Below are 13,429 nucleotides of genomic sequence, written 5' to 3' on the forward strand. Positions count from 1 at the left end.
TCTCAGGACAGGAAAGGAATAGGTCAGTAATGGTACTGAGAATTGTTCAGATACAAGGAGAGAGAGGTTAAGGAGGCACCCACCTTGATCTTGGGGAATTTGGACAGAGGCTCTTTTGCAGAGAAGGTGGGGTGGAGATGAAATTGGGGACTTGAAGAGAGTACCTTTCTTGGTCAGTGATGAAGTGTTCCCTCGGTGTATCTTTCAGTCTTTCAACACACCCTGCATGTGTTCAAGAGTCTACATTATTATTTGCTTTTAAAGATCATTACGAGAATAGTGATTTCATTTTTAATTACCTCCCTGCTGAGTCTTCCTCCACTGGCGTCTCTTGCTTTTTGTTTAAGTTAACCTATTCTGGATCCAGCTGTCTTCTCGTTACTGGTGTAAAGTAGAAGTGAGTGGCAGGTTGTTATAGCAACTGCATCTGATAGCAGTTGGGGATGCCTGTGGGGATTGATCATGAGCTTGAGGAGTCTGCAAGCTTTTCGTAGGAAATTTTTACAGTCATTTAAAGGCCTTTCTTGCAACTTTTATTCTGATAATGAACTTTTTCATGAATGTTCAGATTGTCTGGAGATTTTACAAAATTAGCATAAGACAGTTGTAAGAATGTTCTGTGATTCCCAAAGAACTATAACATTGAATGTTCTATTGTGGTTCTATTAAAGTTGTGAATAAGAAATATTTTGCAGAGACCAGAGTGCTAATGGGATCACATACAAAAGCTTTGGAGATTCCCTTTGTCTGTAACTTCCTTAGTAGGTCGTTCAAAGCTTCAAACTCTTGCTCTCAGCAATCCAGCTTCATGCTCTGTTTCTTCCCTTCATACTCCCTACATTTTAGTCACAATGGGTGACTTTTTGTACCCAGCACAAGACATTCACTGTCACAGCCCTGGGACCTTACTATGCTTTCCACTCTTCATAGCAAGCTTTGAACCTAATTCTTCATCTGGTAAAATTCTTTTTAGGTTGAGCTTAAATGCCACCTCCTCTGTGAAGCTGTCCCTACATTGAGAGGCAGAACTCACCTCCCTTTCTGTGCTTCAGGAAGACTAACAATACCACTAACATAGTAAGTTTGAGGTTCTAGCAGTCATATGGTTAGTCTTCAGGGAGCACAGAGTATTTCTGAGTAACACCTGTTTTTCCTTGTTGCTTTGCACACTTGTCCTTCTGCACACAACAGTGCACTACTGCATGTGTCCACACTTGCTTATTCTGTTGGGCATGTGTCACAGTACATTCTAAATGAAGCTGGGACTTTATAGGGCACCATTTAATGCCTAGCTGGTGTTTTGGATGATGTTAAAAGAAACAGTGTTCCTGGACTTTAAGGGACTTTCAAAATGGGAGGAAAAAGGGCCGTGGGTCTTATAACCTTCCTCCCTGCTCCACCATCAGACTGACGCACCGTCTTGGCCAGCGTTTCTCAGTCTAGGTTTGGCAGGAACCATTTCGTGATCCGCATGCCTAGGCTTCAGAGCTTCTAATTTGGTAGGTCTGCAGATGACTCCTAATAAAGACAATGTTTCTCAAGTTTGTCCAGTGACTCTGCACAGCAGGCTAAGAGGTGTTGATCTTACAGTGACTACATATTTGAATTCCCCAGGGAGATTTTCCAAATATCAAGGCCTGGGTCCTACCCACAGCATTTAAATCAGAATCTCAAAAAACAGACTACCGACCTAGGCTTCCCTCTTTATACATTTCACTAAGAAGCAAGATGTGGAAGAGAGCAGTAAACAGAGAGGGGTGATTATATTATGGGAAACCACAGAGAAGGCTCGGTTGTAATCATTTTTTGTGGTGGTTATTTGTATTTTTGTTTTCTGATAAGGAAGGAGGAGTGGAGGATAACAATATGAACAGGTAGAAAGCAGGGCAACGCCATTTCAGGTGGAAAGATTCCTACTTGTGAAGGCACAAAATGATCAATCTACTTTTGCTGATGGAAAGACCACATTTGTGGATGCATGAAGGAGACCCATGCATGAACGACCTCAGGGAGGTGGTGGGTGGGGAAACCTGACATCTGGGTTGAGGATGATGGATTTCATGTGGGAGAGAACAGAGAGTTGCTTTCTGTCTAATCAGGGACTAATTTTATAGATGACATTTTTTTCCCAATAAGATGTGTTATTGCTATGGTTAGGGTGGATTGAAATGAATGGTAATGAGGAAGGATTTTGTTCAGGACCAGCTTGTGGGGTAGGCTTGGGCTGCTGCCTGCTTCCTATTTTGCATGTCCAACCTGATGACCCAGGATCTACCATGGGATCTGGGCAACTCATGTCTTTTTCCCCTCTCTCTTCCCGTGCTGCTCTTGCTCTTTCCACTTCCCTATTTTTCTTTCTCTACTGAATATGCTGTTGTCCTCTATTTAGGGTAAACATCTAAAAGTAGGTGTAAAGAAAAAGAAAAAATAAAATAAAAAATCAGCAATTATGAGCACTCACATTTTTTAAGATGAAAATTGACTTAGGGGAGACTACATTATTTAAAAAGTGTATTTAAAAGCAGGTATGTGTTACACATTTTTAACATTTTTGTATCCTTGGAAGAATACTAAAGTAAAATCACGTTAAAATTTTAGATCTATAAAGGACATGCATTTTTGCCCAATATTAGTTTAGGCAACTCCATTAAGGACAATTATCTTAAAACTGGGAGAGAGGAATAAATATTGGTAATAAGAAAGAATCCAAGATCAGAAAGAACCTATTTTTAAAATGCCTTCTTTCTTTGAAGAGTGAAGGTTTCCACATCCAAATAAATTATACCATAGAAAATGAGAGATCTTATAAATTTAATCATAGGACCATGGACCAATAATACCTGAGAAATATTGAAAAATGGGAGAATTTCTGGAAGATTAGTGATAAAATATTCCCATTCAAAATTGGGCAAGTGAACTTACAGCTTAATAAGTTTAATGGCAGCCTCTAAAAAATCCCTTAAGTGTACTTAAACAGATGTTTTATGTAGACTTAGAAAAGGAAATAGTGGTCATAATGAACATGTATGAGTTTCCTAAAATATGTGTAATTTGCCTCATTTCATTTATTGGATGGGGTTACTATAGTGATAGATTTGTAAAATTCCATATACAGCTTGTGTCTAGATTTCAGCAATAAATCTGATAATTTTTCATGATTTCCCTATGGTCAAGATAGAAACAAGAAGATAGGCTAAAATTAGGCCAAGTCACAGTGGGTTAAATCCCACCCTAATCCACCCCCCATGAATATTATTAACTAATTCCAGTCTGGAGGCAGGTATCTCTTTGAGCAGGGATCCTACAGCTGGTCATGTTCTGGTTGCTGCTGTCATCAATCACAGGTGAATCGTATACGAATGCTTATCCACTTACCAACTTGTGCTAATTCTCCTCTGGGAAACAGAGTGAATACACATGGTGATGGAAATCAGATTTTTAGATATATATATATATATATATATATGTATATATATATATACTGGAGCAATGGTGCAATATTAACTAATATGCAGATTATAAAGTCAGAAACTGTGGCAATTAGATTAATGGATAAGTATTACAGCTTGTCACTATTTATGCTCTAGGCCTTTGCCTAGATCTGTGTTACTTAGAAATTCCAAGCTGAAGGTGGCTGACAATTTGTTAGGGTTCTAATTCCTAAATTGTGAGGAAGGTTGAATTTGATTACTTTGCTAATCCTGAAGGTCTATTATTCTTTGGAATTACGTTGAGAAAGTGTTCTATGAACCACATCATCATCTCAATTATTTATCATGCAGCTAAATCGCCCATCTCATCCATCAAACCTGGTTTCATATAACTTGCTGCTGCTTGAATGAAATGAAATCTATCCTCAAAGGATGAAAATGGTCAACATTCAGAATGTTTAAAAGAATGGATACAGGTTCAGATGGCATTTTCATAAAAGGAACTCCAATGGTTTGAACAAGATGCTGGAATCTTAGTAAAATACCATTTGTTATTGAGAAAGATGTAGTGTGTATTTTCTAGGGTGACAACTTGAGTGGACAGCAGCAACTTGACTGTATAAAGACTTGTATATCTCTGTTGTTTCCAATTTGGCAAGGCTTAAAACTATTTTTATTGAAAAAATATTTTTATTGAAAAAAATACTTTTATTGAAAAGAGAACATATACAGGATACAACAAAATATTTATATTTTTAAATTATAAAGGATAATAATACAACAAATATCTGAGTATTCACTGCCAATTTTAATAAAAAAGGGTACAACCACAACCTCTGAAGTCCACCTACATATCTTCCTTAAATCATCCCTTGGGCTCCCCAATAAGCCTAAAAACTTTACTTCTTTTTCCCTTGCTTTTTATTAATATTTCACTAACTATTTTTAATAATGATAGCAGCACAAAACTTATTTGGAATGATTTTTATGTGCTAGGCACTTATAAATGCTATATACTTACTTAACCCTAAAACAATCCTCAGAAGTAGGTGGACTGGTATCCATTTTACAGATAAGGAAACTGAGGTGTATAGAGTCAAACAACTGTCCAATCATATTTTTAATAAGCATAGTAACCAGAATTCCAACTCAGGCAGCCTGACTGTAGATTGTGTGCTCTTAGCCTCTACGCCACACCACTTCTCAAGGATACATAGTTCTATTTGCATGTTTCAATGTTATCTAAATGAAATACGACTGTATGCAATCTACAGTTGGTACTTTTCAATCACCACTGGGTTCTTGAGTTGCATCTGTTTTGTTCTGTGGAGATGTAGCCCCTTCATTTTCATTGCTATAGAGTATTATTTCACTATATGAATATATTGCAATGCATTTATCTGTTCTACTTTCATTTGGCATTTGAGCTGCTTTTGTATTTTTCTATGATAAACAGTGCTGATATATTTTTTATATCCTCTTGTGTGTATGTGCTAGAGATTATCTAGGGTCTATACCTTGGAGTGTGATTCCTGGGCTTTGTGTACCTTCAATATTCCTATGTAATCCCAAGTTGTTTTCCAAAGTGATGTGCCATATTGTACTCCTTGTAACAGTATGTGGGTTCTACATCTTTCCAAGAGGTAATAGTGTCACATTTAAAAATTTTTGTCGGACTGTTGTGTTTGAAGTGGTAGAAAGAAGAATGATGGGGAGAGAGGGAAGGAGGAGGAGGGAAGGGAAAGGAGGAGGAGGAGGATGAGGATGAATTTCCATTTCTCTGGTGAATTTGAGCATGTTTTCACCTTTCTTTTTCTATTTGGATTTCTCTTTCTGTAAACTACCTGTTGGAATGTTTGCCCCCCTTTTTGTTGGGGGGTGTTTATCTTTTTCTTATTGGCTTTTGTTAACCCTTTATCAATTTTATTTATAGAAAATACTTCTTTTATTTTGTGGCTTGTCTTTTCACTCTCTTCATAGTGTTTTTGATGAACAGAATTACTTCATTAAGCCGAATTTATAAATTCTTTTCTTTTAGGGTTCCTGGGTCTTTGTGTGTGTATTCTAATTATTAATTAAATGCTTCTGTCTACTTTGATAAAAAAGGATACTTTCTAAGTTATCTTCTAACAGTTACATAGTTTTGTATTTCACATTTCCATCTTTAATCTACCTGGGATCAATTTTATGTATGTTTGAGGTAGGGATCCATTTTTTTCTATAAGGTTAAGAAATGATTCTGGGAACATTTATTTAAAAATCCCTCTCTCCTCACTATTCTGCAATGCCAGTTTCATAAATCAGGTTTCCATATATTTTTTTTTTTGGTCTGTTTCTGAGTCTCTTTTTTTGTTTCATTGGTCAGTTTGTTTATTCCTGTCTCAGTACCATGTCGTATTACTTGCTAATACTTTATAACAACTCCATATCAGTAAATGCTCTCCCTTCTTTCAACTTTTTCTCATCAGTAGCCTTGGCTACTGTTGTTCTTTGCTCTTCTATATACATTTTAAAATTAGCTTGTCAAGTTCACCCAAAAGCCTGTGGGAATTTTGATTGAAATTTTATGGATCCATAAATCATTCAAGGGAGAACTGACATCTTCAAAATATTGAGTCTTCCATCATATGAATATAGTTTTCCTTTTATTTGGGTTTTAATGGCTTTGTAGTATGTCTTTAAATATTGCCTCTGCCCAATTCTTTTTCTTCTCTTTGGGAATCTCTAATAGACTTAGATTTACTTTTTCCTTCTCTCTGCCTCTTAACATTTTCATAATTTCTTTAGATCTGCATTGTAGTTTACTAATTTTCTTTTCTGCTGCTTCTGTCTGCTATTATATCTGTTTGTTATCTACTTTTAATTATAGTTTCCTTATTAAAATTTATTTTTATTCTTTTAAAAGCAGTTATTGATTTGTTTATAGTCTCTTGCTCTTTACTTTTAGTTTTAACCCCATCTTTTATTTCTTTAAAGACATTAAGCATAATTAATTTATATTCTATTAATTGTTATGATAATTCTGGAGTTTTTGCTGGTTTGCACTCACTGGTTCTTTTTTATCCTCCTGCATTTATGATTTTTGATGGAGATTTTATGTGTCTTGGTTTTTTGGAATTCTTTGAGACTTGAGTTGAAAATTGGTTTCTCTAAAGAGGATTTGTATTTGCTTCACAGGCATTTGGGGAAACTTTATCAACCCATAACTGCTTTATACTAAATATTTGGATTGAAGGATTTTGGATAGCCTGGGAACAAAACTGTGTAAAGGCTAGCATGTAGTCAAATATCTTGGGAATATTTTTTTCTTTCATTAAAGACAGACATTTTTCTTGTAGTCCTTAAGATGAGTGGAGTTTTTGAGATTTAGCTCCTTTTTTCTCCTGAGGTCTATTTGGACAATGTACCAGACATGTTTGCATATTAATACATCCTGACTGCATCCTCTCTCCCTGACACACAATTCTGTGACTCCCAGCAATCACAGTGGCCCATAAAAGTGAGAGGCCCTAAAGGTTCAAGCTTCATTAATTTCATGATAAATCCACCTCTGCTTAATAGTGTGTGTTCATCATTTTATTACATCAAGTACACTGGAGCTTCACAAACAAATGTTTTTTATTATACAAGGTAGTTTATAGTCTCATATTTCCTGTACAATGTTATCATCTCTCTTTTACTGTCGAGAGAAGGAAGGCTTGGAGCAGTTAAGTGACATGCTCTGAGTCATAAAGTTAATAAGCCTGAATCTGTTTTTTTGTCCACTCCACTTTCCACTGTACGTTGAAGTCCTCTATTTAATGATAATAGGTGCCTTTTCAAACCTGTGCTGTGTTCTAGGAAAAACGTATCTTTCACATTCTTATTTAATTGCATCTTCACAACAACCCCATGTGATATGAACTATTCTTCCTGTGTTATAGATGAAGAAATTGAAGCTAAGAGAGGCATTAAGTAATAGATTGAACATACATTTAGTATGTAAGAGAGCTAAGTTTCCACTCCAGGTCACTTTAAATCCTGTTTCTGTCACCTCCTCATAGAAGCCTTCCCTAGTCAATGTAATTCCCTTCTCAACCACTTATTCCCTTTGTTTTCTTCATAGCATTTGTATCTGTTAGCAATGATTCATGTGTTTGTTTACTTATTTATTGCCCGGTTTTTCCTCAGGATCGTTACCTCAACAAGAAGAGGGACCATGTGTGTTTGGTTTACCTCTGTGCAACCAGCAATGGGTTTGAGCCCAGAACATAGTAGGCACTGAGTCAAAATATGGAGTGCCTAAAAGTCTGATTCTGAAACCCATTTTCTTGTTGCTAAATATGCTTATTGAATAGGATTTTTCCTGTTGTCTTAGAATTACAGCCAAGTCCCAAAGATGAACTAAGAATCCCACATTCTAAGTTTAGAGAGCTGCCAGAGCTTAAGGCCAGACACCTATTGGGAGGATTGAGACAGAAAATTATTCCATTAAAGCCTTCACTTCTATTGCTGTAAATCAATGTAAGGGGAGGATGGGAGAGAAGACATTGTGCTACTTGAAGTGCAGTTTAGTAAAGAAAGTTTAGTGGCTTCCTTCGCTCTATATCTACCACTGCAGGGAAGGGGAGAGAGCTCGAAGAGAATAATAATATGAGTTATGGGTGTCTGCAAGCAGGGACATCGCAGACAGTTCAGCCTCCATTAGGAAATATGTTTAGCTGGTGGGCTTGGCTGCCTGGCTATCCAGCGGAAGAAAAGAAAGGGTAAAGAGACATCTTGGTGGGGTACTGCCAGGCAGAAATGAGGCACAGGTTGGGGTTATTTCAAGTTCTTGGTTCCCACAAAGTTTGGAAGATTGATCCCACACCTGTTGCCAGGCTCACATACTTGAAATTTTGGGAGTAGAGGTCCAGTCTTGTTATTATCATCACCAGTTTGGAAAAGTTGCAGGCAAAAAACAACACAAAACAAAAATCCTGTGTATTAGAAGAACACATCATGATGCCACCATCCTGGGAGCAGCTGGAAGATCTGACGAGATCTTGGTCAGGATGGTCAATGCTGAAAGAACTGCGTGGGGTAAGGCCGTGGTCAGTGGAGCACACGGAAGCCACCACCGGTCCAAGACAGTGATCTCAACCTGCCCTTGTGGCTTGCCAAGGCCAGCGCTGCTGCCAAACTCGTCCAATCAATTGAGGACACTGTTTTCTCCCTCTCCTTCCTTCCTCCCCAACACTAGAGGAATGGAGGTGCATATAAGCAGACCTCCCTTGCCCTGCCCCAACTCAAAGCCACTTATGCCACAGGTCTAGGGGAAGAGAGGAAGAGTTTTGAATTAGAGTTGAGAATTAAATGAACAAGATTAAAATGAACAGGACTGACCAGTAGAACTCAAATGAGACTGTTAGGGGAGACATCTAGTAGGAAAGAGGGATTTCACATAGTAGCATAATTGGGGAAATAGTTATTGAGTTATTTCAATAGTTACTGAAATAGAATAAAGTTCTTTTTCATTCATAATCAAAGAAGTTGAGACTCCACATGAAACTATCATAATAATTATGTCTGAAAGGTGAATAACTTAGGACTAATTCTTAGGTGAAAATTGTTTAAGATAAAGTTATTATGGTACTTCAACATACTATCCAGTCTTTGCCTTCCTTTTCATGGTAAACACTGGTGTGAAACCTAGCATTTGAAAAATTTTTTTTATTTCAGCATATTATGGGGGTACAAATGTTTAGGTTGTTTTAGCAGGAACTCAAGGCCAAACCTCACGTTTCCCCTTGGTGTTATGCATAATATTTCATCTGCGTAGCTATTTTAATGTATTTAGATAACAAGGAAAGAGATATATCCAGAGTCACAGCAAAGAAGAGACTCCAGTGATTTGTATCTTTGATTATAAAGGCCTTATAAAGGAGCACTAATGAATTGTGTCATAAACAAACCTTGATCCTGGCAATATAATGGCATGGTAAATAGGCACTATTCTTTAGAAAGAAAAGTATTTCTGGATGTTTGCTAATCTGTGTGGCAATCCTCCTATTGGAATTAACATGGATCTGAGTTTTAATAGAATAACATGCTTGGTGCATAGTAGGAATGCAGTAAATATTAGCTAAAAAATAGGCTTCAGAATGGTTTTGTGGGCTCATAAGTAAAGGCATTTATAAACTTTTTATATTTTGCTTCAGACGCTCTCTTGGGCTTATCTTTTTATTGCATGTTCCACATTTTATTTCATGATCACATTGATTATCAGAGAAATAAGAAACAAATTATATTCATGGATATTGACCTCTGTTGTTTAATAACAATAGCTATCATTTAAAAAATTTACCCTTTACCCAGCAGTTTACATGGTTTATTCTTTTTTATTTATAATTTTTAGTGATGTATATTTAAATACAAGATGCAATGAGTTTTGACAAATGTGTACAACTGTGTAACCCACATCTCCATCAAGATACAAAACATTTTTGTTGCCCCAGAGAGTTAACTTGTCTACCTTCCCAGTCACTCCTGTCCCCTCAACTCAGCAACCACTGTTCTGGTTTCTACTTCAAGAAGTTAGTTTTGCCTGTTCTAGAACTTTATAAATAAAAACATATACAATATGTTATTTTTTGTGTCCCATTTCTTTCACTTAGAATAATGTTTCTGAGATTCATTCATGTTGTTGGAAGTATCTGTAGTTCATTCTTTTTCATTGCGGAGTAGTATTTCATTGTATGAATATACTGTAGTTTCTTTTATCCTTTTTCTTGTTGATGGACATTTGAGTTGTTTTCTTTTCTTTTTTTTAATTTTCTAATATGAATAAAGCTGCTATGAATATTCATGTACAAGTTATTAATATATCTTTTGTATAAATACCTAGGAGTGAAATTGCTGGGTCATGTTGCATTTTTATGTTTAACTATATTAGAAACTATCAAATAGCTTTCAAAGTGATTTACCATTTTACACTTCCACCAACAATGTCTGAGAGTTCTGGTTGTTCCACATTCTTGCCAACATTTCATGTTTCCTGTTTTTTTACTTCTAGTGACATGAAATCAGATTTCGTTGTTCATTTACTTTATGTTTTCCTGATGTCTAAAATATTAAGCATTTTTTTCTGGATTTATTGGGCAGACTTATAGATCCTTCTTTTGTGAAGTGTATCTGTAGAAGTTCTTTCATCTTCATTTTTGACAGTTGTGCTGGATGTAGAATTCTTCGTTGACAGGGTTTTTTTACTAGCACTTTTAATATGTCACCCTACTGCCTGCCTTCTAGTCTCCGTGTTTTTTGATCAGAAGCCAGCTGCTCATCTTATTGAGAATCCCTTGCATATGATGATTCATTTTCCTCTTGCTGCTTTCAAGATTTTCTCTTTGACTTTTGACAGTTTAACTATGATGTTTCTAGATGTGGAGTTCTTTGAGTTTGTCTTACTTGAAGTTTTTTGAGCTTCTTGAATGTGTAGATTAATGCTTTTATTTTTCATTCAGATTGGGAATTTTCTTTTATTTCTTCAAATATCCTTTTTGCCCCTTTCTTTCTCTCTCTGCCTTTTGGGATATTGATTATGAATATGCTGGTGTGCTTGATGGTATCCCACGGGTCTCTGAGGATCTGTTCTAGTTCTTTAGACGTGATTTCTTTTAGTTCTTTAAACATTTTTAATTTAGATGATTTATTTATTTTTAATGTCTGATCTTCCTCAGAGGCAGTTTCTATTGACTACTTACTGCCTTCTCTGTGTATGATGATACTTTCTTGTTTCTTTGCATGTCTTATAAAATTTTATTTAAAATAGGACATTTTTAAATAATATAATGTGAAAACTCTGGAAATAAGATTTTCCCTTATCTCTCCCCATTTGTTGATGTTGCTAATTATTGATGTTATCAATGCTGTTTATTTGTAGACTAATTCTGTAAAGTCTGTTTTCTATGTTGTGTGTGGTTACTGATGTCTCTGGTTAGCTTAGTGATCACTTAATGATCTAATAATTGGACAGAGATTTCCTTAAATACATGGAACCAATAAGTCTCCCCAACTTTGCCATGGAGCTCTGTGTGAATGGTGGGGCTTGTCTTTAACACTCAGGCACATGGCTTACAACTTCGTGTTAGCTTTCACTGGTTGCTTGTGTAAAGACTTCATGTTAGCCAGAGGTGAGACATTAGAGCCTTCTCAGATTTTTCGAGGGAATGTATACAGTCTTACACATGTGCATGGTCTTCTAAATTTCTAGAAATGCGTCAAAGCTTTTCCAAGCACCATATGGATAGCTTACTCTTCAGCTTTTCCTTTTAAGTTGTTTGCATAGCTTCTTGTTTGCCCCAATTGTTATCACCATCTCAGGCAACTATGGTGTTAAACATTCACAACTGATTGTTTTCAACAAATGCCACTGGGGAAATGCTGTTAGTGCTGAGTGGTGTCTGAGTCAGGACAAATAAAAGCAAGCCATAAAATAGGGGTATTCAGGGAATGTCAGACATGTCAAATTATGACAATCATCCAAGAATAGTGTTTTAGGGAAGCTCCAAACCTGTTTTGCCCTCTCCAGCGGCTGCTGGGTTGCAGATTTTTGCTGTGATGAGGAGCTGTTGGTTTTAGTGCTACTGTGGATCAGGGGAGAAATGGGTGGGGACAGAGCAAATTAAAATGCCACGATGTCATTATTCTTACTGAGGTTTAGTCATTTTTCTTGACCAAATACTTCTTGGATTGTTGCAAGAATTCTTGAAAAATGCATTCAAGAGTTCTGGACAAAAATGATTTTAATAATTTTTGCTAGTGTTGTCATTGCTTTTATGGAGGAGCAACTTTTCAGGGGCTATGGCTCTGCCATTCCTACTGCAGGCACAGAAACAGGAAGGAGTGGCAGAGTAAGTAGACGTATCGCTTGATACTTCTTTTGATAAGGAGAAGTGTTTAATTTTGATGTAGTCCATCAAAATTTAGGAATTCTTTCTTTTATGGTTAAGACTTTCTGTATCCTGTCTAAAAAAAATATTGGATACTCCAAGATCACAAAGTTTGTTTTTAAAAAATATTTTTCTTCTAAAAGCTTTGCAGTTTTAACTTAGGTTTATGTCTGTAATCCCTGTTGAAGTATTATTTGTACACAGAGTGAGATAGGGGTCAAGGTTAATTTTTTCCCATAAGAATATCCAGTTTTTCTGGCATCTTTTCTTGAAAAGATATTCTTCTCACCACAGAATTTGCATGGCCTCTTTTTACATATGTGGGTCCATTTCAGAATCTCTATGTTTTTCAGTTGATCTACTTGTCAATTTTTCCTTTAATAGATCACATGTTCTGGATTCTTTTTAAGCTTTGTAAGTCTTGAAATTGGCGAGTTAAAGTCCTCTTTTTCTTCTTTTTCAAGATTATTTGGCTATTTTATGTCTTTTTCATTTCTATATAAATTTAAAAATCAGCTGGGTTTTGATAGGGGTTGTGTTGATTCTAGGTATCACTCTGGGAAGATTTGATATGTACAATATTGATCTTTTAATACACAAATATGATATCTTAATTTATATCTTTAATTTTTGTCAGTGATGTTTTACAGTTTTTAGGGTAAGGTCTTACAAATATTTTATTAGATTTATCCTTTGATAGTTCATAGTTTTGAGTGCCATTGATAATATTATTTTTAAAATTTTATTTTTCATTTTGTAGTTGCTTACATATAGAAATAGAGTTGATGATTACATATGGCCTTTGTACACTGGAACTGCAAACTCCACATACTCCTTGTGGTAGATGTTTGTAGATTACTTGGAATTTTATGTAATCATGCCACCTGAAAATAGACTTTTACTTTTTTCTTCCCAATCTGTAGGCCTTTATTTTTTACTTCCTTTTTTCCCCCTCTCTCTTAACTACCCTGGCTAGAACTTCCAGTACAGTGTTAAATAGAAATGGTGAAAGCAGGCCAGGTGTGGTGGCTCATGCCTATAATCCTAGTGCTTTAGAAGGCTGAGGTGGGAGGATCGCCTGAGGCCAGG

General features: G+C 36.1%; 1 protein-coding gene across 3 annotated transcripts in view; it reads left to right on the top strand.

The window, feature by feature from the left end:
* Positions 1 to 13,429, top strand: part of DGKI (diacylglycerol kinase iota) — a 397,632-nt gene that overhangs the window by 107,811 nt on the left and 276,392 nt on the right. The window lies entirely within an intron of this gene.

This window comes from Lemur catta, chromosome 11 (assembly GCF_020740605.2).
Source record: "Lemur catta isolate mLemCat1 chromosome 11, mLemCat1.pri, whole genome shotgun sequence".
Taxonomy (NCBI): Eukaryota; Metazoa; Chordata; class Mammalia; order Primates; family Lemuridae; genus Lemur; species Lemur catta.